We start from the raw sequence: 26,575 nt of genomic DNA, 5'->3' as shown, positions 1-26,575 counted from the left end.
GTTTCCACCTCTAATAACCAGTCACCTTCTCTTCTAGCTCTTCCAGGTTAACAATGGTCTTCAGTTTCATGGCCACAATAGTTTGTCCTCTTAGGCATACTGTTACTAAGGATCAGACTGTGTAGAAGCCTACTCCTCATTACAGTGACCTTTATACAGCTGATCAAAAACAAAGCATATGTGGAACACAACTTATGAAAGACCATTTGCAAATTCAGTATAGTAGAGCAAATCATAAGAGACATGTATTGAGCTAAACCTTAGAAATGACAATATTATTTTTCATTTAAAATGTATTAAAATGCACAAATAAGTTAACTTTTCCCTGAGTTTTTTGCAGTATATCTCCTCACCCCAGTGAAATTATTTCTCCCCACAGTGGTCCCATGACTGACATGTTAGAGCAGGCTCTGCTTGGCAGTTGTTATTGATTCTGATCCATTTTGACACCTTTCTTTGTGAGGAGTTTGCTTCTTCTGGAGATGAATCAAATGTGTTGCTGCCCCAACTAGTTCCCTTCACTGTATGAAAACACCAGAGGAAACTGATGTCTTGCAAGCTTTACACAGCTCTCCAGTTTTCACGTCAAAACTGGGAAACCCATCTGCTATCTCTTTCCACTTTCCATATATTCACTAGAGGGACAGAAATAATATAAATTGTTGGTAATATTTATTAGGAAAACTGTCACAAAAAATTTTAAAAGGATACAAATATTGTTAAGAAATTTCTATTACTTCCTACATCCCCTCCTTTTAACTACTGAATTCAATAATATTTGCTGGGAGCCTATTCTGTACAAGTCAGAATGTTGGGTATGTCAGGGAAGCAGAGACTAGTTAAGATATAACATGTTTTGAAAAAAAAATACCCAAATTATCATTAAAAAATATTTAAAACCCTTTTCGTGGGCATTTTGACTTTGTCATCTCACTCCACTGTGTAATTGGAAAAAGTATAGTGGTAGGAGAAAAACATTATATAATCCATTGCAACCAAGAGAATTACATACAATAATGGTCTTTATATTATATATGTTATGTGTTAACAAAGGGATAAAACACTGACAGTTGACAATTAAGCAGATTCTGATTAATGAAACATTTTACTATTGTCGTATTGGCACTTCTCCATTTGTTTAAAGAAGAGAATCTAACATTTTCTCATGGTTCTTAGAGAATATTGTATCTGTAAGACACCAACTAGAATATATAAAAACAGACCTTTGCATTGTTAAGTTTTACACATGAATGTTCTACTAGACCCACAAATTAGCATCCTTACTAAGGGGCTCAAACCACAACAAGCTGGTTCCCACAGTGGTTATTACTTTTGAATCTACTCAAATAAACAATGATTCTCTGTATTAATCTGTCTCTCCAACATTGAGAGCAGTGGTTTGCCCTGTGTCCTCCCCTCTTTTATGGATCTAAGAACATTTTTTGGTATTTCAGTCTCTTCAACCTTTTGTTATGATGGAGTGGAAAATGTCAAGCTTCTTAAATGCAGAACAAGAAGGTGGCAGTTCTGATATACCCCTTTGGAAAAGAAGTGATGACTTATACTGGATTTGTGTTTAAACTAAACATCTGACCCATAAATGTCATATGATTCACCAGTCTGATAGTCCCATGTTGGGTGGGGTCAAATCCAACTCATTGGCTAGAAAGGTGGTAAGGGATCAGGAAGATTCACTTGTCAAAAGTAAATGTCAAATGGAAAAGAAAGCAGCCAACCTGGTCCCAGTGGATCCCCAGCTTTACATAAAAAAGGTTGGCAACTAGGTTGGCAACTATTCCTTAGAGTGAAGTATGACCCTCCTCCAGACCAAATGTCTAAATAAATATACATAATAAATGAGGACCCAATTCATAAAAGTTTTTCTAAATAATGGGATTTGTTCACTGATGATTCAACTAAGCTGAAATCCAATGGTGCACCCTGGGATGCTGCTTATTTTTTTATCTCAGTGGCAGATATGTAGAACTGAAAATAGGTGGTTGCTCCACTCCTGCACAGAAATCTCTTTTCTTCAGTACTTTGTATGATAGATTTGTTGTGTTTTCATAGACCTTGGGTTATTGCCAATGACCTGTCTGTATATCTTGCCACTTGAGAAACCACTGAATATCAAAGTAAAGGTACCACTCTTTGGTTCCAACAAACAAAGCAAACAAAGCATGGATGCTGAACTAATTGTCAGGGTCGCTGTTGAAGATTCATGGTGAAGGCTCATTCTCTCTGATGAGAATGAAAAGAATCAAGCTACTGATTGAACTTATATTTCCCTGTATGCTAACAATTGATATATGGTTCCATAATCACAATGGACATGGCAACAGTCTACCATCTAAGATGACACACAAAGTAAATGTGGACGGAAGCCATTTTGGAGCTGTACAAAACCCTCAAAGAGGGAGAACACTGCATGGCATTCTGAGGCCACACCCACCTTTGGCGCACACTGGGTGACACAAAGCCAGAGCCTGAAGATCAACCTGACACACTCCCTCAACTCAGCCTCAGGGGAGCTCGTCTCAACAGGGGACCTAAGGGCAGTCTCCTGGGCCCCAAACCCTCCAGATTGGGGACCCCTGAGCCACACCCCAGGACTCCACCTGCCACCCAAGAGGAAACCGTGCCTTCCAGAGCTGTGCAAAGCCGTCAGAGCAGGAGAAACCTGCATGCCTCCCCTGAGGCCACCCTGACTATCAGCGTACCACCTGACCACAAACACTGAGGCTGACACTCAGCCATACCACCTCCCTCAATTCTGCCCCCAGAGAGCTTTCTTTCGAGGTGGACCTCGGGGGAGCTGAGTGGGCCGGGCGTGTGATCCCGGATGGCCGCGACACACACCTCGTGAGACCGAGGACGCCAGTGCAGACCGAATGCCCAATACTGGCCAACTCTCATGAGCTTTCTGACCAAATTGATATCATTTGGACAAAAAGCTTGTGAAGGTTGGCCAGAAAACCCCCAGCGAACTCCTTTCCAACGGTGTGGAACTGCAGGGCCCCTGCCGGACATGGACCAGGGTCCTGAGTGGTTGTGGCCCAAACCCTGCAAGAAAGCCCTCCATGAGCCACATGCACACGAGGCCAATGCCTCCAGCTACTCAACTGTCCGTAGTGCCCATTCTGGCGCTGGCAGATCAGGCCTGCCATGGCCTTAGGCACTTGCCCCATCCCACATTTGGGTTGACAGTCTTCCGTCCCCAGGGGACTGTCCCCCAAGCCCTCCAGATTGGGGACCGAGATGCCACACTCAGGTGTACACCTCCCACCAAGGAGGAAACCGTGCCGTTCAGACCTGTGCAGAACTCTCAGGCCAGGAGAAACCCGCATGCCTCCCTGAGGCCATACCCACCTCCAGTGATACCCCGGCCACAAAACTCGGAGCATGATGCGACACCTGATCCCCATCCTCGACTTAGCCCTCCATGGATCCCGCCACAGGACTGGCAGATCAGGCCTCCCATTCCCCTAGGCCCCAACCCTAACCCTCGGTTGGGTTTTCAGACTTCCGTCCCCAGAGATGTGGCCCCAAGCCCTCTAGTTTGGGGACCCCTGAGCCACACCTCAGGACTCGGCCTGCCACCCAGGAGGAATCCACACCATTTGGAGCTGCACAGAATCCTCTGGCCAGGAGAAACCCGCATGCCCACCTGAGGACAACCCCACCTTCGGGGGCACCTCTACCCCGACCACCATCCTGGACCCTGACGTGCCCCCTGACCCCCATCACAGGGAACCCACCTCAGGGCTGGCAGATGGGGCCTGCTGTGCCCCTAAACCCTAACATTAACCCTAGCTTGGGTTTTCAGCCTTCCATCCCCAGAGACCTGGCCCCAAGCCCTTGAGACTGGGGATACCTGAGCCACAACCCAGGACTCTGCCTGCCACACACGAGGAAACTCTTGCTTTTGGAGCTGCACAAAACCCACAGAGCTGGAGAAAGCTTTATGCCCCCCTGAGGCCACCCCCACTTTCAGCGCACCCCTGGGCCACCAACCTGGGGGTTGATGCTCATCCTGACCACCCGCACCTCAGGCCCCGGGTACCTCGCCTCAGTGGCGGCCCTCAGGGGAGCCACATGGACTGGACCTGTGGTCCCTCATGGTCACAATGCGTACCTAGCTACAAAGCACTACAAACACCAGCGCCTGTGCTGCCCGAGTCACTGCACAATGCCAGCCAATTCTTACGAGCTTTTTGACCAAATCAATATTGATTTGGGCAGAAAGCTCATGAGAATTGGCTGGAGACCCCATGTGAACTCGCTTCCATCAGTGTGGGCATTCAGGGGAGACGCCTGGGCCTGGCCTGTTGTCCCAAGTGGTCATGGCCCAAACCCTGTGAGAAAGCACTAATGCCAGGCGCACATGAGGCCAACTCCTCCCTCTACTCACCCCCAGGGTAACCTCCCTCAGCGCTAGCCCTAGGCCCTAAGCCTAACCCTACCTTGGGTTTTCAGGCTTCCATCCCCAGAGGCCTGGCCCCAGCCCTGCACACGGCAGATGTCTGAGCCACACCCCAGGAGTCCACCAGACATACAGGAGAAACCCATCCCATTTGGAGCTGCGCAGAAACCTCAGATTGGGAGAAACTAGCGTGCCTCCCTAAGACCACCAACACCTTCGAGGCACCCCTTCCCTGGCCACCAACCTGGAGCTGACGTGCCGCCTGACCCCATCCTCAGTTCAGCTCCCTGGAGAGCCTGACTAAGCACTGCCAGATAGGCCTGTCATGCCCCTAGACCCTATCCTTATCCCTAGCTTGGGTTTTCAGCCTTCTGTTCCCAGAGACTTGGCTCCTAAGCCCTCGAGATTGGGGACTCCTGAGCCACAACCCAGGAGTCGGCCTGCCAAACAGGAGGAAACCGTGCCATTTGGAGCTTCGAATAACCCTCAGAGCAGAAGAAACTTGCCTGCCCCCCAAGGGCCCCCACACCTTCAGCAACACAAACCTGGGGCCTGATGTTCAACCTGACCCCCTCCCTCAACCCCCCCCTCCCTCAGCGGGGACCCTTAGGAGAGCTACATGACCTTGGCCTGTGGTTCTTGACGGTTGCAATGTGCACCTAGTGAGAAAGCGCTCCAAACAACAGTCGCATGTGTGGCTCAAATCGCTGCATAATGCCAGCCAATTCTGAGCTTTCTGCCCAAATCGACATAGATTTGGGCAAAAAGCTGGTGAGTTTTGGCCAGAGACCCCCAGCAAACTCCCTTACAGTGGTGCGGGCCTTCAGGGGAGACGCCTGGGGCTGTCCCATGGTCCCGAGTAGTCGTGGCCCGAACCTTGCAAGAAAGTGCTCTAAACACCAGGTGCACGTGAGGCCAAGCCCTGGCTCTACTCAACCTGTGGGGGGCCCACCTCAGCTCTGGCAAATGGGGCCTCCCATGCCCCTAGGCCCTGAGCATAATCCTACATTGGGTTTTCAGGCTCTATCCCCAAAGGCCTGACCATAAGTCCTCCACATTGGGGACGCTGGGGCCACATCCCAGGAGTCCGCCTGCCAACCAGGAGGAAACCATGCCATCTGGAGCTGCGCAGAACTCTCAGAGCAGGAGAAAACTGTGTGCCTCCTTGAGATAACCCCCATCTTCATGGGCCCCCTCACCTGGCCACCAGCCTGGAGCCTGAGGCGCTGCCTGACCCCGTCCTCAACCCCTTGGGAAGCCTGCCTCAGTGCTGGCAGATCAGGCCTGCCATGATCCTAGGCCCTAACCCGAACTCTAGCTTGAGTTTTCAGCCTTATGTCCCCAGGGAACTGGTCCCAAGCTCTCGAGATTGGGAATATCTCAGCCACACCCCAGCAGTCCACCTGCCACCCACGAGGAAACCATGCCATTTGGAACTGTGAAAAACCCTCAGAGCAGGAGAAACCTGCATGCCTGAGGCCACCCGCCCCCTATGGCCCACAAACTGGGCACCTGACGTGCAGCTTGACCCCCTCCCTCAACTCGCCCCCAGGGATCTCATCTCAGCAGGGGCCCTCAGGGGAGCCACATGGCCTTTGCCCATGGTCCTTCACGGTAGCAACACGCAGCTAGTGAGAAAGTGCTCCAAACCTCAGGCGTACATGCAGCCCAAATCGCAGCACAACACTGGCCAATTCTCGTGAACTTTCTGCCCAAATCAATAGCGATTTGGAGAGAAGGCTCATGAGAAGTGGCCAGAGACCACTGGTGAACTCGCTTCCGGTGGTGCAGGCCTTCAGGGGAGATGCCTGGGTCTGGCCCGTGGTCCTGGTTGTGGCCCTAACCCTGCAAGAAAGCATTCTCCACGCCAGGTGCACGGGAGGCCAAACCCTCCCTCTACTCAGCCCTCTGGGGAACCCACCTCAGTGCTGGCAGATTGGGCCTGCCACGCCCCTAGGCTCTAAGCCTAACCCTATGTTGGGTTTTCAGGCTTCCATCCCCAGAGGCCTGTCCCCCAAGCCCTCCACATTGGAGATGTTGGAGCCACATCCTAGGAGTCCACCTGCCAACCAGGAGGAAACCATGCCATCTGGAACTGCGCAGAACCCTCATAGCAGGAGAAACCTGCGTGCCCCCATGAGGCCACACCCACCTTCGGGGGCACCCCTCCCCTAGCCACCAACTTGGATCCTGTCACACTGTCTCCTGTCCTCAACTCAGCTCCCTGGGGCGCCTGCCTCAGCACCAGTAGATGAGGCCTGCCATGCCGCCAGGTCCTAACCCTAATCCTAGCTTGGGTTTTCAGCCTTCTGTCCCCAGAGACCTGGCCCCCAAGCCCTCCAGATTGGGGACTCCTGAGACACACCCCAGGAGTCCACCTGCAACACTGTAGGAACCCATGCCATTTGTAGCTATGCAGTACCCTCAGAACGGAGAAACCTGGATGCCTCTGAGTCCACACCCACCTTCACCCTCTCCGCCCCCCACCACAAACCAGGAGCCAGATGCTCAGCTTGACCCTGGCCCTCAACTCTGCTCCCAGATACCTCGACTCAGCAGGGGCTCTCAGGGGAGCCACGTGTGTATGAGGCTAGTGTCCTGAATAGTCACATCCCAGGATATGTTTTTAGAATGGATGGATAAGTAAGAATTGAGTACAGATGGAGTTAGCAAGGAGTTGTGGGATTTGCCAGTTTTATATCTAAATAGTATATTGATGATGCATCCCATTACTCTACAAATTGTTGTATGTTTTACAATAAATAGCTTACCCACCTAAAAAAGCTCCTAGTTTAATAATAAGTGCACAGCAAACCTGCCAAATATTGTAGATTGTTATCTTTATGCTAAATAGCTGTAAAATATTCTAATTAAAGTCAACATTGCCACAGGCATTGAAGGGAGATTAAAGGTTATACATAACTGTAAATATTCATCAACTTATACAACTGATTAAATTTGGATCCTTTACAGTGTGTATACAATACTACAATAAATATTAAGCACACAGATAGTGAGATAGGTACGATGGAAGTAAAGAAGGGAGAGAAGTAGCATAGATGATTGAGGACTGACAGATCTAACAACAAATATCACTGTGAGAGAGGCAAGGCAGAGAGAGAGAGAGAGAGACATAGGGATAGATACTCTGTGCAAAGCATGGAGACAGAGATAGAAAATCAGTATGAAAAATTTTCAAAGTGAAGCTTTACAGAATCTTGAGGAATTCAGTAAGTCAGAGGGAGTTAACAGCAGCACTCCTCTTCCCTGCTTCTCTCTGCCATTTCTTGTCTCTCTTTTCTTGCTCCAGAAGTAGTTTAGAGAGTACACAAACTATGTGAGAACTTGTATTCCTGATAACATAATCATATTACCCTTCACATTTCAAATGTATTTTTACTAGAAATAAACTATTTTTTTAAAGGTTTTATTTATTTATTTGACAGACAGAGATCACAAGTAGGCAGAGAGGTAGGCAGAGAGAGAGGGGGAAGCAGGCTCCCTGCCAAGCAGTGAGCCTGATGTGGGGCTCGATCCCAGGACCCTGGGATCATGACCTGAGCCGAAGGCAGAGGCTTTAACCCACTGAGCCACCCAGGAGCCCCTAGAAATAAATTATTTCTAAAAAAATCTTTTAAGAGTATTATTTCATAAGTTGGGTGGAAGGACAGAGCAAATAACCTAACTAAAAAGCTCTCCTATTCCACTCTATCTCCCTATTTTCAGCCCTTTTCTTTAGAAAACAAGTATGTTCTTTCTTAAGAATCCCTCAAAGTTTTACATTAGTTTTTCAGATTCTTCCACAACCCTTTACTTATAAGTCATCTTCAGTTTGCAGTGCAGGGAAGGCAGTCAGCAATTCACACTGTTTGTTTTTGTCAGAAAGAAGAAAAATGTTACTTAGTTAAAACACCTAAAATGCATATGGCAAAATGTTAATATTGGTTTAAAACTAGGAGTGGGTATATAGGCCTTTCATTTATTTTTGTAATATTTTGCTTATATTTTAATTATTATCCTATTTTAAATAAAAATATAAAAATTATCATGTGGGTAAGAATGGCAAGTGTTTATGAATACCTGTATATGATATGGTGGACAACTAATCAACAGAATATCTTATTGGCTAGACATGAAGAGCAAGAAAAAAATACTTATACATTATATTTTATTTATAAGAGAAACTTATAAGGCTGCTGGCTGCACCATTAATCAAATTAGATGATAAAAGAATAGGACTCTAAAAATGAGAACATGAACTCCAATTTTGACATATTTAATATGTGATGCCTGTTTAATATTAAGAATATGACTTTTGATGGGCAATTAAAATGCTGAATGGAAGTTCTAAAATGGGTAAATGTCAGAGGTACAGATTTTTGGGGTTTTCGTCTCATAAGTTACAGTTAGATTTATCAAGGACAGGTTTTACAGCAAAAGACAAGTACAAAACTTCTCAGTTAAAACTTGAAGTATTTGAATGAATTACTTTTCCTTTTATATTTTGTCTATTTTCAATATGTCCAGGTTGGCAAAAGAGCTCTACCATCCTTAGTTCCTTATTTAGATGTAATTTTAGCTGTGTAGGATGCTCAGCTCATTTTTGAAAATTTCCTCTTTCATTATTTGTTATCTTAGGGAAATTCTGTCTTCACAGTGATTTCTCCAGGATACTATATAGCTCACTAGAATTCTGCACTCAAGAATAGGGGCAAAATTCCAGCTTGTATTATAATAGTAAATCTATCTGTTTTGTTCTCTGTATGTGTATACATATATACATACATATATAGAGATATATCTATAGATCTATCGATCTATAGATATATCTCCATATATATCTTTTTTAGGAATTTCAGGAGTGAATTTGGCATAAGAAACAGGTACATATTCCCTGATTCTTGACAAAAACATATTCAAAAAGCTTCTTAATATCATCTCACTTAATTAAAATTAAATAAATAACAATTAGTATGCCAAGGGTAATTTATAAGTATTTTGTTATACAAATTAATGAGAGCAAGCAAACAGAATTACATTTATTAGTAAACAACCTCACATCAATGGTTTTAATTTACACTGAGTAAGTATTTTCAAATTTAAAAATGAAATATGTAGGGGTACCTGGTAGCTCATTCAGTTAAGTGTCCAACTCTTGATTTCAGTTCAGGCCACGAGAGGGTTGTAAAATGAAGCCCCAAGTCAGGCTCTACCGTGGGTTTGGAGCCTGCTTCAGATTCTCTCTCTCTCCTTCTGCCCCTTCACCCACACACTCTCTCCCTCTCTTAAAAATATAATTAAAAAACTAAAAAATAAAGATGAAATGTGTATTTCCTATTTTCAAAAAAAGACAGTAAAACTAATTTTCTCCAAGTTTGCTTTTATTTCAACTGACCCCAAAACATTGAGGATATTTAACCATAGATATATAGCATTAAATTAATTTGCCTCTTAATCTTTTTTGTGGTCATGAAACAATCTATAATGGAAAGTCCTAGTATAGGGAAAATCTGTTATTAGAAACTACATTTAATGTCTAGTCCAAAATACCACGAACACTTGATTTAGTATATATAACCATATCCATGTAACTACTCAATAAATTAGAACTTGGTATCAACAGCAGATATTTAACTATCAGTTTTTACCATCTTATTATGACTTGAACACCAAAAAAGAGTGCAAAAAATTTTGGCATTTTGCATGCCATAGAATTATTTCATGAAGTAGACCACTTTAATTGAAGACCCTATGAAATGAGATGCAAATGACTAATAACACAGATATTTACGCTTTGATTCCCACAATCTTGTTACTTCTTTCTCTGAATTTTTTTTCTTTTTTTTGTTTCAATGTCTGAATTACAAATATTTACCACCCATTAACTATGGCTCTAATAAGGTTTCTATCCTGAATATTCTTACTTGAATCTCCATGCATTTCTTGATATGGGTCCAAAATCTAGACTTAATTTTGCTCAGAAATAAAATATACAATCATTCATGCTTTCTCTCTCTCTCAAATAAATAAAATAAAAAACAACATGGATGGGCCTAGAAGGTATAATGCTAAGTGAAATAAGTCAGTCAAAGAAGAGAACTAATAACAACACAACAGAAATACAAATAATTTTAAGAGAGTATTATGAAAAATTGTATGAACAAATTAGACAACCTAGAAGAAATGGATAAGTTCCTAGAAACATATAATCCACCAAAACTGAAGCAGTAAGAAATAGAAAATTTGAAGACTAATTACCAGCAATAAATTAAATCAGTAATCAAAAAATCCCTAACAAACAAAAGTCTAAACCAGATGGCTTCACAGGCGAATTACACCATGCATTTAAAGAACAGTTAAGGGGCGCCGGGGTGGCTCAGTCATTAAGCATCAGTCTTGGGCTCAGGTCATGATCCCAGGGTCTCAGATCCAGCCCCACATCAGTCTCCCTGCTCTGTGGGAAGCCTGTTCTCCCTCTCCTACTCCCCTTGCTTGTGTTCCCTCTCTCACTTTGTCTGTCAAAAAAATAAATAAAATCTTTAAAAAAAATTATAAAGAAAGAAGAGTTAATACCTATTCTCCTCAAACTATTCCAAAAAATAGAAGGAAAACCTCCAAATTCATTTTATGGGACCAGTATTACCCTGATACCAAGACCAGATAAAGCCACCACAAAAAAAAAAAAAAAGAAAAGAAAAGAAAGAAAGAAAACTACAAGTCAGTATCTCTGATGAACAAACGCAAAAATTCTCAATGGGATATTAGCAAACCAAATCAATACATTTTAAGTAAAAAAATCCTTGTAATCAAGTGGGATTTATTCACAGGTTCCAAAGGTGGCTCAATATTTGCATATCAATTGATGTAATATGTCACATCGATAAGAGAAAGGATAAAACCGATATGATAATTTCAACGACTGCAAAAAATCATTTGAAAAAGTGCAACATCCATTCATGACAAAAACTCTCAATAAAGTAGGTTTAGAGGGGACACACCTAACCATAGTAAAGGCCATATATGAAAAACCTATAGCCAACATCACACTCAACAGGGAAAAACAGAACTATTTCCCTAATGTCAGTAACAAGACAAAGATGTCCACTCTCATCACTTTTATTCAGCGTAGTACTGGAAGTCATAGCTACAGCAATCAGACAACAAAATGAAGTAAAAGGCAGTCAAATTAACAAGGAAAAAGTAAAACTTATATTATTAGCAGATGGCATGATACTATATATAGAAAACCCTAAAAACTCCACCAAAAAACCTTCCTAGAATTAAGAAATGAATTCAGTAAAGTTGCAGGATATAAAATCAACATACAGAAATCTGTTGTATTTCTATACATTAATAATGAAGCAGAAAGAGAAATTAAGAAAACAATCCCATTTACAACTACATCAAAAATCATAAAGTACCCAGGAACTTAACCAAAGAGGTGAAAGACGTGTGCCCTGAGAACTATAGAACACTGAGGAAAGAAACTGAATATAACACAAAGAAATGGAAAGACATCCCATGCTAATGAATTGGAAGAACAGATATTGTTAAGATGTCTATACTACCTAAAACAAAATCCCTATCAAAATACCAAGAACAATTTTTACAAAACTAGAACAATCCTAAAATTTGTATGGAACCACAAAAGCAGTCTTAGATATAGCCAAAGCAATCCTACAGAAGAAAAACAAAACTAGAGATATCAATATTCTAGACCTCAAGTTATGCTACAAAGTGTAGGAATCAAAACAGTATGGTACTGGCACAAAAACAGACACATAGATCAATGGAACAGAATAGAAAATCCAGAAATAAACCCACAATAATAAGATTAGTTAATCTTCAATGAAGAAGGAAAGAATATGCAATGGGGGAAAATACAGTCTCTTCAACAAATGGTACCAGGAAAACTGGACAGCTACATGCAAAATAATAAAAGTGGTCCACTTTCTTATACCATGCACAAAAATAAATTCAAAATGGATTAAAGGCCTAAATATAAGACATGAAACTATAAAAATTCTAGAAGGAAGCAGAGGCAGTAATTTCTCTGCCATCAGCCATAGTTAACTTTTTTTTTTTTTTTTAAAGATATATCTACTGAGACAAGGGAAATAAGAGGCAAAATTAAACTACTGGGACCACATCCAAATAAAAAGCTTCTGCACAGGGAGGGAAACAATCAATAAAGCTAAAACACACCTTACTGAATGGGAGAAGATATTTATAAATGACATATCAAATAAAGGATTAGTATCCAATATATATGAAGAAATTAAAAAACTCAACACCCAAAAAACAAATAATCTAATTAAAAAATGGGCAGAAGACATGAACAGACATTTCTCCAAAAAAGACATCCAGATGACCAATAGACACCTGAAAGATGCTCATTATTGCACATCATCAGGGAAATGAACATCAAAACTACAATGAGGTATCACCTCACATCTGTAAGAATGGCTAAAAATCAACAACACAAGAAACAAGAAGTGTTGGCAAGAATGTGGAGAAAAAAGAGACTTTATGCACTGTTGGGAATGCAAACTGGTATAGCCACTCTGGAAAACAATATGGGGGTTCCTCAAGAAGTTAAAAATGGGACTACCCTATAGTCCAGTAAAACCACTACTAGATACTTAGCAAAACTATACTAAAACACTAATTCAAAGGGATACATACACCCCAATGTTTATTGCAGCATTATTTACAATAGCCAGCTATGGAAGTAGCCCAAATGTCCCTCAGTAAATGAATGCATAAATATGTGGTGTACACACACACACACACACACACACACACACACACACACTGGTTGATTATTCAGCTATAAAAAAGATGAAATCTTGGCATGTGCAAAAGCATGGATAAAGCTGGAGAGTATAATGCTAAGCTAAACAAGTCAGTCAGAAAAAGACAAATACCATAAGATTTCACTCATATGTGGAAATTAAGAAAGAAAACAAACAGAGAGAGACAATTAAAAAAATAAGTTAAAAAAACAGACTCTTAAAGAGAACAAACTGGTGGTTGCCAGAGGAAAGGTTAGTTGGGGGAGGACTAAAATAAAGGAAAATAAAAATACAGTTATCTTGATGAGCACTGAGAAATATACAGAATTGCTGAATTATTATATTATATACCTGAAATTAATATTATACTGTATGTTTATATATATAATATCTATATTATATATAGATATAGATATAGCAATATCTATAGATAGCTATCTATAGATATGTCTATAGATAACTATCTATAGCTATCTATAGAGATATATATAGATATATATAAATATAGATAGATATATAGATATATAGAGATATATATAGAGAGATAAATGATTACCACAGTAAGTTTAGTTAATATCCATCATCTCACATAGATACATTTTTCTCGTAACAAGAACTTCTAAGATCTACTCTATTAGCCACTTTTAAATATACAATACAGTACTTTTAACTATACTCATCATGTTATACATCATATCCCCAGAATTTATCTTATAACTGAAAGTTTGCACCTTTTTTTTTCATGTATCCAATTCTACCATTTCCCACTCCTGCCTCTATCAACCACAAGTCTGATCTCTATTTCTATGAGTTTGGTACTTTTAGATTCCAAACTAATTTGAAATCTATTCCAAATAGATTCCATAATTGTGATAAGGTGAAATACATCAGACAAAGAAGGCAAATACTATAAAACACCACTTATACAAAGAATCTAAAACAGTCAAACTCAACAGTGTTTTGTGTGGGGTTTTTTTTTGGGGGGGGGTGGAGTCTAAATTTTTATCATTAGTTGTCCTATAGCTAGATCCATTTTATGGTACAAAAATCTATTGGATACCACCTAAAAACTGGATTTTGTTATCTTGGAGTCTGATGCCTACCTTCAAGAAATTTCCTGTTACCACTTTGGTCTCCTCTCTTGAAAGAGATATTTACAGAACTTAAATCCGAAAGGTGAAAAAGTAGGCAGTAATTTTAGATCAAAAGACTTAATAACTCGTGCCATTTTCTGAATTGTTCTCTTCTGTCCTCAAGTTTCTGTATTTTCTGTGATAGTACGGAAAGCTATGAAATATATCTTACACACTACAGTTAATAAATAGACACAGAAATAAAAGTTCACAGAACTGCTTGCCCAGTGAATTTATGAAATTAAATACTACAGAAAATTTCCCACCGTATACTTTATGTACTTTCAATGCAGAAGAACAATAAACCTGCATTATCTTTTGATATTCTACTCATTGATTCTATTTTCTATGTCGAAATATGTAGTAGTGTCAATGACTTCCAAGTAGAAAACAAGACATATGCAAAGAATACCTACAGAAAACATATTTGGGAAGAATTTTTATTACCTTTACATTGTGGCCCCTTTGACAATACTTCAAATACTATGAATACCTCAGGCTATTGAGCAACCACTTCTACAGTCCAGATGGAATATTAAAATGTAACAATTTGGGGCACCTGGGTGGCTCAGTTGGCTAAGTGACTGCCTTCGGCTCCGGTCATGATCCTAGAGTCCCGGGATTGAGTTGCGCATGAGGTTCCCTGCTCAGCAGGGAGTCTGCTTCTCTCTCTGACCCTCTCCCTTCTCATGATCTCTCTCTCACACTCTCTCTCAAGTAAATAAATAAAATCTTTTAAAAAATGTTTAAAAATGTAACAATTTCTATTCAACTTATTATACTCATGATTGTAACTTCCCAGAGCTACACTATATCAATTCCAGTTAATTTAGGAATGAAAGAAATAAGAAACACCGAAGTAGACTTCAAAATAAGAAAATGAAATTTGGTTTTCTCATTTTATAATTAAACACATATTTTATTTAGAAGTTCCTGATGATATATCGATTGTCTCTGAATATATTTAAAATGTCTAGCATTTGTAAATAATTTTTAAAAAACATATGCAATATAATTTTCAACTATAATTTTAGAGTTCTAAAAGCAAGGCACATTTGTTGTAGATAACATACTTAAATAAACCAATATAAAAATCAATATTGATGTTACATAAAAATCAATACTGATAATATTTTGGTCTATTTACTTCCAATTTTTTTTTCTATGAGAACTGATCATTCTATTATTAAAATGGTACCACTTCATGCATAGGTATACCTTTTCTTAAAAATTTGTATTGATATATGATTCACACAGTATTTTATTAGTTTTAGATGTACAACATAGTGGTTTATTATTTACATCTATATTGTGAGATGAGCACTACAATAAGTTCAGTTAACATTCATCATCACACAGTTATAAATTGTATACCATGTTTTTAATGATAAAGTTACATATTATGAACACAGCATTGACTATTATTTATGATAGATCATTAAATATGAATATGTGGGTGCCTGGGTGGTTCAGTCATTAAGCATCTGCCTTTAGCTCAGGTCATGATCCCAGCATCCTGGGATCAAGCCCCATATCGGGTTCCCTGCTGAGGAGCCTGCTTCTCCCTCTCCAGCTCCCCTGTGCTTGTGTTCCATCTCTCACTCTCTCTCTCTGTCATAAATAAATAAATTCTTAGATTTTTTTTTTTTTATTTATTTGGCAGAGAGAGAAATCACAAGTAGACAGGCAGGCAGGCAGAGAGAGGGAGAAGCAGGCTCCCCACCAAGCAGAGAGCCCGATGCGGGGCTCGATCCCAGGACCCTGAGATCATGACCTGAGCTGAAGGCAGAGGCTTAACCCACTGAGCCACCCAGGCGCCCCATAAATAAATTCTTTAAAATAATACATAAATAAATAAGATCATGTTATAATACTAATATATTTATACAAACCTATAATGTGGGTCTTTTTTTTACTAATATTAACAAATACTTAACTAAATATATATTTAAGAAATTAAGATAGATCTTTTTATTTACTGCATTAGAACTGCATTTTTCACTCATTTTCCACAGTATTTTTTTTCAGTCAGCAGTTTTGTTCACAGAATAAATAAAAACTATCAATACATGCAGTAATATGGATGAATCTCCAAAGCACTCTACTAATTAAAAAAATTATACACAAAGTCTAAACATCTATGGGGCATTCTGCAAAAGGCAAAAACTTTTAAAAATAGAACAGAAATCAGTAGTTTACTATGGATTGGAAGTAGTTGTGAACCATGCTGAAACCAAAGGGAGCATAAGGGTGTTTGGGGAATAACAGAAATGTTACTTTGGTTTTGGCTATATGACTTACGTGGCTTTCAAGATTCATTGAACTGTACCATAAAATGACAATTTTATTGTAAGAAAATTATAGCAATAAGTATGACTTAAAATGATAAAATTAAAAATATGGGAATATAAGAAATGAAACTAATTTTAAGAAAATGCAGGATATTAAGTCCCATTAAAGTTAAGAAGCAAGTTTCTGTATGATTTATGAATTCATATACATTATTAGAAATTTTAACTTTTGGTGTCAAATACCTTTTACTTCCCAAGTCTTCCCCATATCAATAAATGTATTACCAATCCACCCAACTGGTTCTTCCAGAAATCCAGAATTTATCCTCAACAACTCATCTGCCTGCCCATAACAATATAAGTGGATCTTGCGTATTTGATTTCCTAAAATCATCTTTTCAGCACCTAAGCCACAGTCCCTATACTCATTTATCTGCATATCATTTCTATGCAACGTAGTACTAGGAGGCCTAACCAGAACAAATGGGGGTAGGGGGAGAAAAAAGAACTAAAAGGCATCCAGACAAGAAAGAAAAGTAAAGAAGTATCCCTGCTCACAGATGACATGATATATGTAGAAAACACTGAAGATTCCACCAAAGCGGGGAAAAACAGTTTTGCTATGAATTGCTCTTCTAAAAAAAAAAAAAAAAAAAAAAAAAAGTTAAAAAAAAAATCACACAAAACCACAAAAGGCCCCAAATAACCAAAGCAATCCTGACCAAGAACAAAGCTGAAAATGTCACACTTCTTCATTCCAAAATATACTACAAAGTTACAGTCATCATAACAGGATGATATTGGCATAAAAAAACATACAAGCCAATGGAATAGAAAAGCAAGCCCAGGAATAAACCCACAGAAACACTGTCAATAGGAAATCATAATACACAATGGGGAAAGAAGTCCTTAATATACAGTTTTGGGAAAACTGAATGTCCCCATGCAAAAGAATGAAACTGGACTCCTGTTCTATTACCATATGCAAAAATCAACTCAAAATGTATTAAAACTATGAAACTCCTAAAAGAAAACATAATGAAGTTTCTTGACATTGGCCTTGGCAATGATTTATTGGATATAACACCATAAGCATAGGCAAGAAAGACAAAATGGACAAATGGGATTACAAGCTTCTGCAACAGCGAAGGAAATAACTGACAAAATAAAAATTCAACCTGCAGATATAGAGAAAACGTTTGAACACTTTTATTTACTCATTTGCTTCAAGTATGTTTTTAAATGTTCAATTCATTATTATCATGGCTAATTTAAAATCTTTTTCAGGTAATTCTAATAACCTGGTTTTCCTGATATTGGCATACATTAACTGTACTTTTTAATTCTTTGTATAACAAGTGATTTACAACTGAAATTTGTACAATAGCAGGTTATGTTATGAACGTCTGATTTTATTTAACCGTTCTGTTTTCACTGGCTTTCTTTGACAGCACTCTGGCAGGGGAAGGATGTTGTCTCATTACTGCCAAGAGGAGGTAGAAGTCTAGTGTGGTAAAAAAAAAAAAAAATAATAATGCCTTCCTTTTCCCTATGGATGCCCAAGTTCTAAAACCTGAAACCTATGAATGTATTATGTTACATGACAAGAGGGGGTTAATGTGGATAAAAGTAAGGTTGCTAATATACCATGAAAGGCAGAAATAAATTATCTTGGATTATTTGTGTGGGCTCATGTAATCACAAGGGTCCTTATAAGTCAAAGAAAGGGACAGGAGTGTCACAATCTATGATCTACAAGTGGTTTATTTCTGAATTTGAAGACTGATAAAAGGGCTATGAGCCAAGAAACGCAAGTGGCCCCTAGAACATGGAGAAGGCAAGAAAAGAGATTAGCCCCGACAATACCTTGATTTCAGCCCAGTAAGGGCTAAATCAGAATTCAGAAGTAATTCAGCCCTGACAATACCTTGATTTTAGCCCAGTAAGGGCTAAATCAGAATTCAGAAATAATTCAGCCCTGACAATACCTTCATTTTAGCCCAGTAAGGTCCATTTCACCCTCTGACCTTATAGAACTGTAACTCATAAATTTCTACATTTTAGGCTACTATGTTTGTAGTAATTTATATATCAGCTATAAGACACTAATATACCCTAAGTTCCCTACTTGGCCTCCACTGGGACCTGAGGTGATCTTGGTACCTCATTACTGCTGGGTGGGCTCCCCACATAATCTCTACTAACTCCTGGTTGAAACTGATGTCAGTATTGTGGAAAATGATGCAAGTCTTGACTCTACCAGACTCTCATGATACCACTACAATGTGGACAGAAAGGAAGCTTCAGAATGGCCATAAGTGGGTAGAAGTCCAAATTCTCTACAAATACCTGTGGGTGGGGCTCCTTACTTGTAGCAGAAATGAAAGTCCTGCCTTCTTATGTGACCTTCTCTAATACCACTCAGCAATGGTGTTGCAAAATCTTGTTACAGCCTTGCAATGACGGAAGACTGGGTTCTCCATTCATTTTTATTTGAATGGGGTACAGTTTTTCTGTGGAGTTTGGCTAAATCACAATGGTATAATCTAAAAATTATGTATCTTTCTAGGCTGCTCTTTTACTGGTCCTATAGAGAGTAGAGGCTTATGTTGGAGTTTTTTTTCCCCCTATGGCTCAATGATGTTCTGCTTTCCTGTTTGTGTAGTCTCAAGTCTGGGAGGCAAAAAGAAGATTCGTTGTGGGTTGCGGGGGAGGTGAGGGGGAGAAGGAGGAGGAGGACATGATGATTCACTAAACTAACTCTCCACTGTGTCATTCCTTGTGTCCTGGTGTGCTCAGGCAGGCTTTAGAAATCTTCCTATGTTTGTTTTACGTATAAAATCTAGAGTTTATAGTAGAAAATAGTGGGAATAATAGGGAAAAATAGATCTCCATCTTTCTAGAATCAGAAGTCTTCATACAATTAATTTTTAACTACTAACACTTTACTAGTCAAAGCTTAGTAGATTTCAATCCTGACTACCAATCCTTTCAGTGCTATTTGCCAACTTTAGAAAATAAAATTTTGAATGTGAGAATGTCTTTAAGAAATCACTGAAGACAGAAAGGTAACCTACAAAAGAATACAAATGATAAAATTCCACCAAGTTTGAATTCTAAATATAAAGAAACATGATAAAATATGCTGAAAATATATAGGTTAAACATTAGTTAAATGTTTAACCTATATATTTAAACTAAATATATAAACTAAACTATATTTAGTTTAATAAACTATATTTAAATTATAAATATATATATTAAACTATATTTAGTTTAATAAACTATATTTAAACTAAAAAACAAAGCATCATAATGGGAAATTTTAACATACTTCTCTTAATTATTAAAGATCAAGCAGACAAACTCTAAGACAGAAAAGCACTGAACAACACATCTAATAAAATTTGACAGGTAAACACATAGAATTTTTTATCCAACTAAAAAGGAATATACCTATTTCTTAAGTATACACTTGACACTATAAAACTTGATCACAAAAGTAGTCCATAGAATAATTATTAGTAAATTAAATAATAATTATGCCAAACATACCACACATGCTCTAATAAAAATGCAATTTAAAGTTAAAAAAGAGAAGGAGAGTCAAGTTGGCAGAGGAGTAGCAGACTGAGATGACATCAGTTTGCAGGTGTTCAGCTAGATAGTTATCAAACCATTCCAAATACCTACAAACCCAAGAGGAGATCGAAGAGAGGAAGAGCAGCAATTCTAGAAACAGAAAATCAACCACTTTCTGAAAGGTAGGACATGTGAAGAAGTGAATCTGAAGGGATGGGAAGATAGACTGCAGAGGGAGGGGCTGGCTCCCGGCAAGCGGTGGAGCAATGGAGCACAAAATCCAAACTTTAAGAAGTCGGCTCCACTGAGGGACATCACTCTAGAGGCTAAGCAGGCATGAAGCCCTCGCAGGGACAGTATGGTCTCAGGTCCCACAGGGTCACAGAAGGATCGGGGGTGTCTGAGTGTAGCAGAGCTCGCAAGTATCAGAGCAGGGAAGCCAACTACAGAGACAGGGCTGAGTAGTGAGCAGTCAGCTCAGAATTACCTTAAACTGTGATCCGTGGCACAGTTGGGCCCCTGCTCTTTGAGCAGGGACCCAACAAGTGTCAGATCCAGGGAGACTCACCTTCCTCCTCTGGAAACAGGAATCTGATGGGTTTGGAGACTCCAAGCAGGGCTGTGTGCCAGAGGCCAAAACACTTGATAACAGGCGGGGTGAGCTTGGAGTGTGGCCAGAGACCAGTGAGATGGGAGTGACTGAGCAATGTTCTCCAAGGGCGCACTGAGGACTGGGGCCCTGAGCTCTCTGCTCCTTCAGGCCGGATACTGGGAGGACATCATTTTCATTCCCGTCCTCCAGAGTTCTACAGAAAGCGTTTATGGAACAAAAATTACGGAGAGTGAACACGGGCAGATTACTTAGCCCGGCCCCCTGCAAGGGTAGCACAATTCTGCCTCGGGCAAAATTTGAAAATCACTACAAAAGGCCCCTTCCCCAGAAGATCAGAAAGAACATCCAGCCATGACTAGGTTCACTGATCAAGGAGAACAATGGAATTCCAGAGGAGGGAAAACAAAGCATGGAATTCATGGCTTTCTCCCCATGGTTCCTTAGTCTTGCAAGGTTAATTAAATTTTTTAAATTTTATTTTCTTATTCTAATTTTTTTAACTTTTCCTCTTTCCTCTTTTAGCGTTTTTTTTTAACTAGTTTATCTTAACAATACCTTTCTAAAAATATATATATATATATTTTTAAACCTTCATTATTATCATTCATTGTATCTAGCTTTATTTTTGGCACACATATATGGTTTTTTCTTCTAAAAAATTTTGGGACACGTATTCTTCTAATAGATCAAAATATATCCTAAATCTAGCACAGGGCTTTGTTCTACTCTCTGGCCTGAGCAAATTCTCTCCACTTCCTTTTACTTTCTCTTTCCAACCAACTTATCTTATCAATTCCTTCTTGAGAATTTTTTTTTAAATTTTCATCTTCACAGTCATAATCCATCCCTTCATCATGTTTACCCTTATTTTTGTATATATATAAATTTTTCTTTCTTTAAAATTGTGGGAGGTAGTTTCTTCTAAGAGACCAAAATACATCCAAAATCAAGTGGGTGGCTCTGTTCTACTCATCAGTCTAATTACTTATTAAAGTAATTACTTATTAAATAATTTACTTATTTATTTTAATTTATTTTTACCCCCATTCTTCTCCCCCTGATTTGGGATTTCTTCTGATTTGGTTAGCATACATTTTTCTGGGGTCTCTGTCACCCTTCTAGTATTTTATTCTCTCGTTCGTATATTCTTATCTGGATAAAATGACAAGGCAGAAAAATGCACCACAAAAAAAAAAGAACAGGAGGCAATACCAAAAGCTAGGGCCGTAATCAATACAGACATTGGTAATATGTCAGATCTAGAGTTCAGAATGATGATTCTCAAGGTGCTAGCCAGGCTCGAAAAGGGCATGGAAGATATTAAAGAAACCCTGTCTGGAGAAATAAAAGCCCTTTCTGGAGAAATAAAAGAACTAAAATCTGGGGCGCCTGGGTGGCTCAGTGGGTTAAGCCGCTGCCTTCAGCTCAGGTCATGATCTCAGGGTCCTGGGATCGAGTCCCGCATCGGGCTCTCTGCTCAGTGGGGAGCCTGCTTCCCTCTCTCTCTCTCTCTCTGCCTGCCTCTCTGTCTACTTGTGGTCTCTCTCTGTCAAATAAATAAATAAAAATCTTTAAAAAAAAAAAAAAGAACTAAAATCTAACCAAGCTGAAATAAAAAAGCTATTAATGAGGTACAATAAAAAATGGAGGCTCTTACTGCTAGGATAAATGAGGCAGAAGAGAGAATTAGTGATACAGAAGACCAAATGACAAAGAATAAAGAAGCTGAGCAAAAGAGAGACAAACAACTACTGGACCACGACAGGAGAATTTGAGAGATAAGTGATACCATAAGACTAAACAATATTAGAATAATTGGGATTCCAGAAGATGAAGAAAAAGAGGGGGTGTGGAAGGTAAATTGGAGCAAATTACAGTAGAGAATTTCCCTAATATGACAAAGGGAACAAGCATCAAAATCCAGAAGACACAAAGAACTCCCCTCAAAATCAATAAAAAGTAGGTCCACATCCCATCACCTAATAGTAAAACTTACAAGTCTTAGTGACAAATAAAAAATCCTGAAAACAGCTCAGGACAAGAAGTCTGTAACATACAATGGTAAAAATCTTAGATTGGCAGCAGACTTATCCACAGAGACCTGGAAGGACAGAAAGAAGTGGGATGAAATGTTCAGTGCACTAAATGAGAAAAATATGCAGCCAAGAATACTATATCCGGATGGCTATCATTGAAAATAGAAGAAGAGATAAAAAGCTTCCAGGACAAACAAAAACTAAAAGTATTTGTTAACACCAAACCAGCCCTACAAGAAATATTTAAAGGGGTCCTCTAAGCAAAGAGAGACCCTAAAAGTAGTAGATCAGAAAGGAACAGAGACAATATACAGTAACAGTCACCTTACAGGCAATATGATGGCACTAAATTCATATTTCTCAATAGTTACCCTAAATGTTAATGGGCTGAATGCCCCAATCAAGAGACACAGGGTATCAGAATGGATAGAAAAACAAAACCCATCAATATGCTGTCTACAAGAAACTCATTTTAGACCCAAAGACACCTTCAGATTTAAAGTGAGGGGGTGGAAAATGATTTACCATGCTAATGAACATCAAAAGAAAGCTGGGGTGCCAATCCTTATATCAGATCAATTAGATTTTAAGCCAAAGACTATAATAAGAGATGAGGAAGGACACTATATCATACTCAAAGGGTCTGTCCAACAAAAAGATCTAATAATTTTAAATATCTATGCCCCAACATAAGAACAGCCAACTGTATAAACCAATTAATAACAAAATCAAAGAAACACATTGATGATAATACAATAATAGTAGGGGACTTTAACACTCCCTCACTGGAATGGACAGATCATCCAAGCAAAAGATCACCAAGGAAATAAAGGCCTTCAGTGACACACTAGACCAGATGGACATCACAGATATATTCAGAATATTCTATCCCAAAGCAACAGAATACACATTCTTCTCTAGTGCACATGGAACATTCTCCACAATAGATCACATCCTGGGTCATAAATTCAGTCTCAGCTGGTATCAAAAGATTGGGATCATTCCCTGCACATTTTCAGACTACAATACTCTGAATCTAGAACTCAAACACAAGAGGAAATTTGGAAAGAACCCAAATACATGGAGACTAAAGAGCATCCTTCTAAAGAATGAATGGGTCAACCAGGAAATTAAAGATGAATTGAAAAAAGTCATGGAAACAAATGATAATGAAAACACATCTGTTCAAAATCTGTGGGACACAGCAAAGGCAGTCCTGAGAGGAAAGTATATAGTGATATAAGCCTTTCTCAAGAAAGAAGAAAGGTCTCAAGTATACAACCTAACACTACACAAAAGGAACTGGAGAAAGAACAATAAAGAAAGCCTAAACCCAGCAGGAGAGGCGAAATAATACAGATCAGGCAGAAATCAATGAAATAGAAACAAAAAAAACAATAGAACAAATCAATAAAACTAGGAGCTGGTTCTTTGACAGAATTAATAAGATTGATAAACCCCTGGCCAGACTTATCAAAAAGAAAAGAGAAAGGACCCGAAAAAATAAAATCATGAATGAAAGAGGAGAGATCACAACGAACACCAAAGAAATACAGACAATTATAAGAACATACTATGAGCAACTCTACGCCAACAAATTTGACAATCTGGAAGACATGGATGCATTCCTAGAGACATATAAACTACCACATCTGAACCAGGAAGAAATAGAAAACCTGAGCAGACCCATAACCAGTAAGGCGATTGAAGCAGTCCCAACAAACAAGAGCTCAGGGCCAGACGGTTTCCAAGGGGAATTCTACCAAACATTTAAAGAAGAGTTAATTCCTATTCTCCTGACACTGCTCCAAAAAATAGATATGGAAGGAAAACTTCCAAACTCATTTTATGAGGACAGCATTACCTTGATCCCAAAACCAAAGACCCCATCAAAAAAGATAATTACAAAAAAAAAAAAAAATTACAGACCAATATCCTTGATGAACACAGATGCAAAAATTCTCACCAAAACACTAGCCAATAGGATTCAACACTACATTAAAAGGATTATTCACCATGACCAAGTGGATTTATCCCTGGGATGCAAAGTTGGTTCAACATCAACAAATCAATCAATGTGATAAAATACATTAATAAAAGAAAGAACAAGAACCATATGATACTCTCAATAGATGCTAAAAAAGCATTTGACAAAGTACAGCATCCTTTCTTGATCAAAACTCTTCAAAGTGCAGGGATAGAGGGTACATACCTCAATATCATCAAAGCCATCTATGAAAAGCCCACAGCAAATATCATTCTCAATGGAGAAAAACTGAGAGCTTTTTTACTAAGGTCAGGAACACCGCAGAGATGTTCATTATCACCACTGCTATTCAACATAGTACTAGAAGTGCTAGCCTCAGCAATCAGACAACAAAAAGAAATTAAATGTATCCAAAACAGCAAAGAAGAAGTCAAACTCTCACTCTTTGCAGATGATATGATACTTTATGTGGTAAACCCAAAGACTCCACTCCAAAACTGCTAGAACTCATACAGGAATTCAGTAACGTGTCAGGATATAAAATCAATGCACAGAAATCCGTTGCATTTCTTTACACCAACAAGAGGAGAGAAGAAAGAGAAATTCAGGAGTCAATCCCATTTACAATTGCACCCAAAACCATAAAATACCTAGGAATAAACTTAACCAAAAAGGCAAAGAATCTGTACTCAGAAAATTATAAAGTACTCATGAAAGAATTTGAGGAAGACACAAAGAAATGGAAAAATGTTCCATGCTCATGGATTGGAAGAACAAATACTGTGAAAATGTCTATGCTACCTAAAGTAATCTAGATGTTTAATGCAATCCCTATCAAAATACCATCTATTTTTTCCAAACAAATGGAACAAATAATCCTAAAATTTATATGGAACCAGAAAAGACCTTGAATAGCCAGAGGAATGTTGAAAAAGAAAGCCAACATTGCCGGTATCACAATTCCAGACTTCAAGCTCTATTACAAAGCTGTCAAGATCAAGACAGTACGGCACAAAAACAGACACATAGGTCAATGGAACAGAATAGAGAGCCCAGAAATAGACCCTCAACTCTATGGTCAACTAATCTTCAACAAAGCAGGAAACAATATCCAATGGAAAAAAGACAGTCTCTTCAACAAATGGTGTTGGGAAAATTGGACAGCCACATGCAGAAAAATGAAGTTGGACCATTTCCTTACACCACACATGAAAATAGACCCAAAATGGATGAAGAACCTGTGAGAAAAGAATTCATCAAAATCCTTGAGGAGAACACAGGCAGCAACCACTTTGACCTCAGCCGCAGCAACTTCTTCCTAGAAACATTGCCAAATGCAAGGGAAGCAAGGACAAAAATGAACTATTGGGATTTCATCAAAATCAAAAGATTTTGCACAGCAAAGGAAACAGTCAACAAAACCAAAAGACAACCGACAGAATGGGAGAAGATATTTGCAAACAACATATCAGATAAAGGGCTATATGAAAATCTATAAAAAACTTATCAAACTCAACACCCAAAGAACAAATAATCCAATCAAGAAATGGGCAGAGGACATGAACAGACATTTCTGCAAAGAAGACATCCAGATGGCCAACAGACACATGAAAAAGTGCTCTACATCACTCAGCATCAGGGAAATACAAATCAAAACCACAATGGGATACCACCTCACACCAGTCAGAATGGCTAAAATTAACAACTCAGGAAAT

At 39.1% G+C, this 26,575-nt stretch overlaps 1 pseudogene; it reads left to right on the top strand.

The window, feature by feature from the left end:
• The first annotated feature begins 5,758 nt into the window (after window positions 1-5,758).
• The window catches only part of LOC111146865, a 118,635-nt pseudogene continuing 97,818 nt past the window's right edge, over window positions 5,759-26,575 (top strand).

Source organism: Enhydra lutris, unplaced genomic scaffold, assembly GCF_002288905.1.
Source record: "Enhydra lutris kenyoni isolate GAN:26980312 unplaced genomic scaffold, ASM228890v2 scaffoldscaffold15, whole genome shotgun sequence".
Classification (NCBI taxonomy): Eukaryota; Metazoa; Chordata; class Mammalia; order Carnivora; family Mustelidae; genus Enhydra; species Enhydra lutris.
The sequence above is the reverse complement of the archived record's forward strand: the minus strand, read 5'-3'. Positions and strand labels throughout refer to the sequence as shown.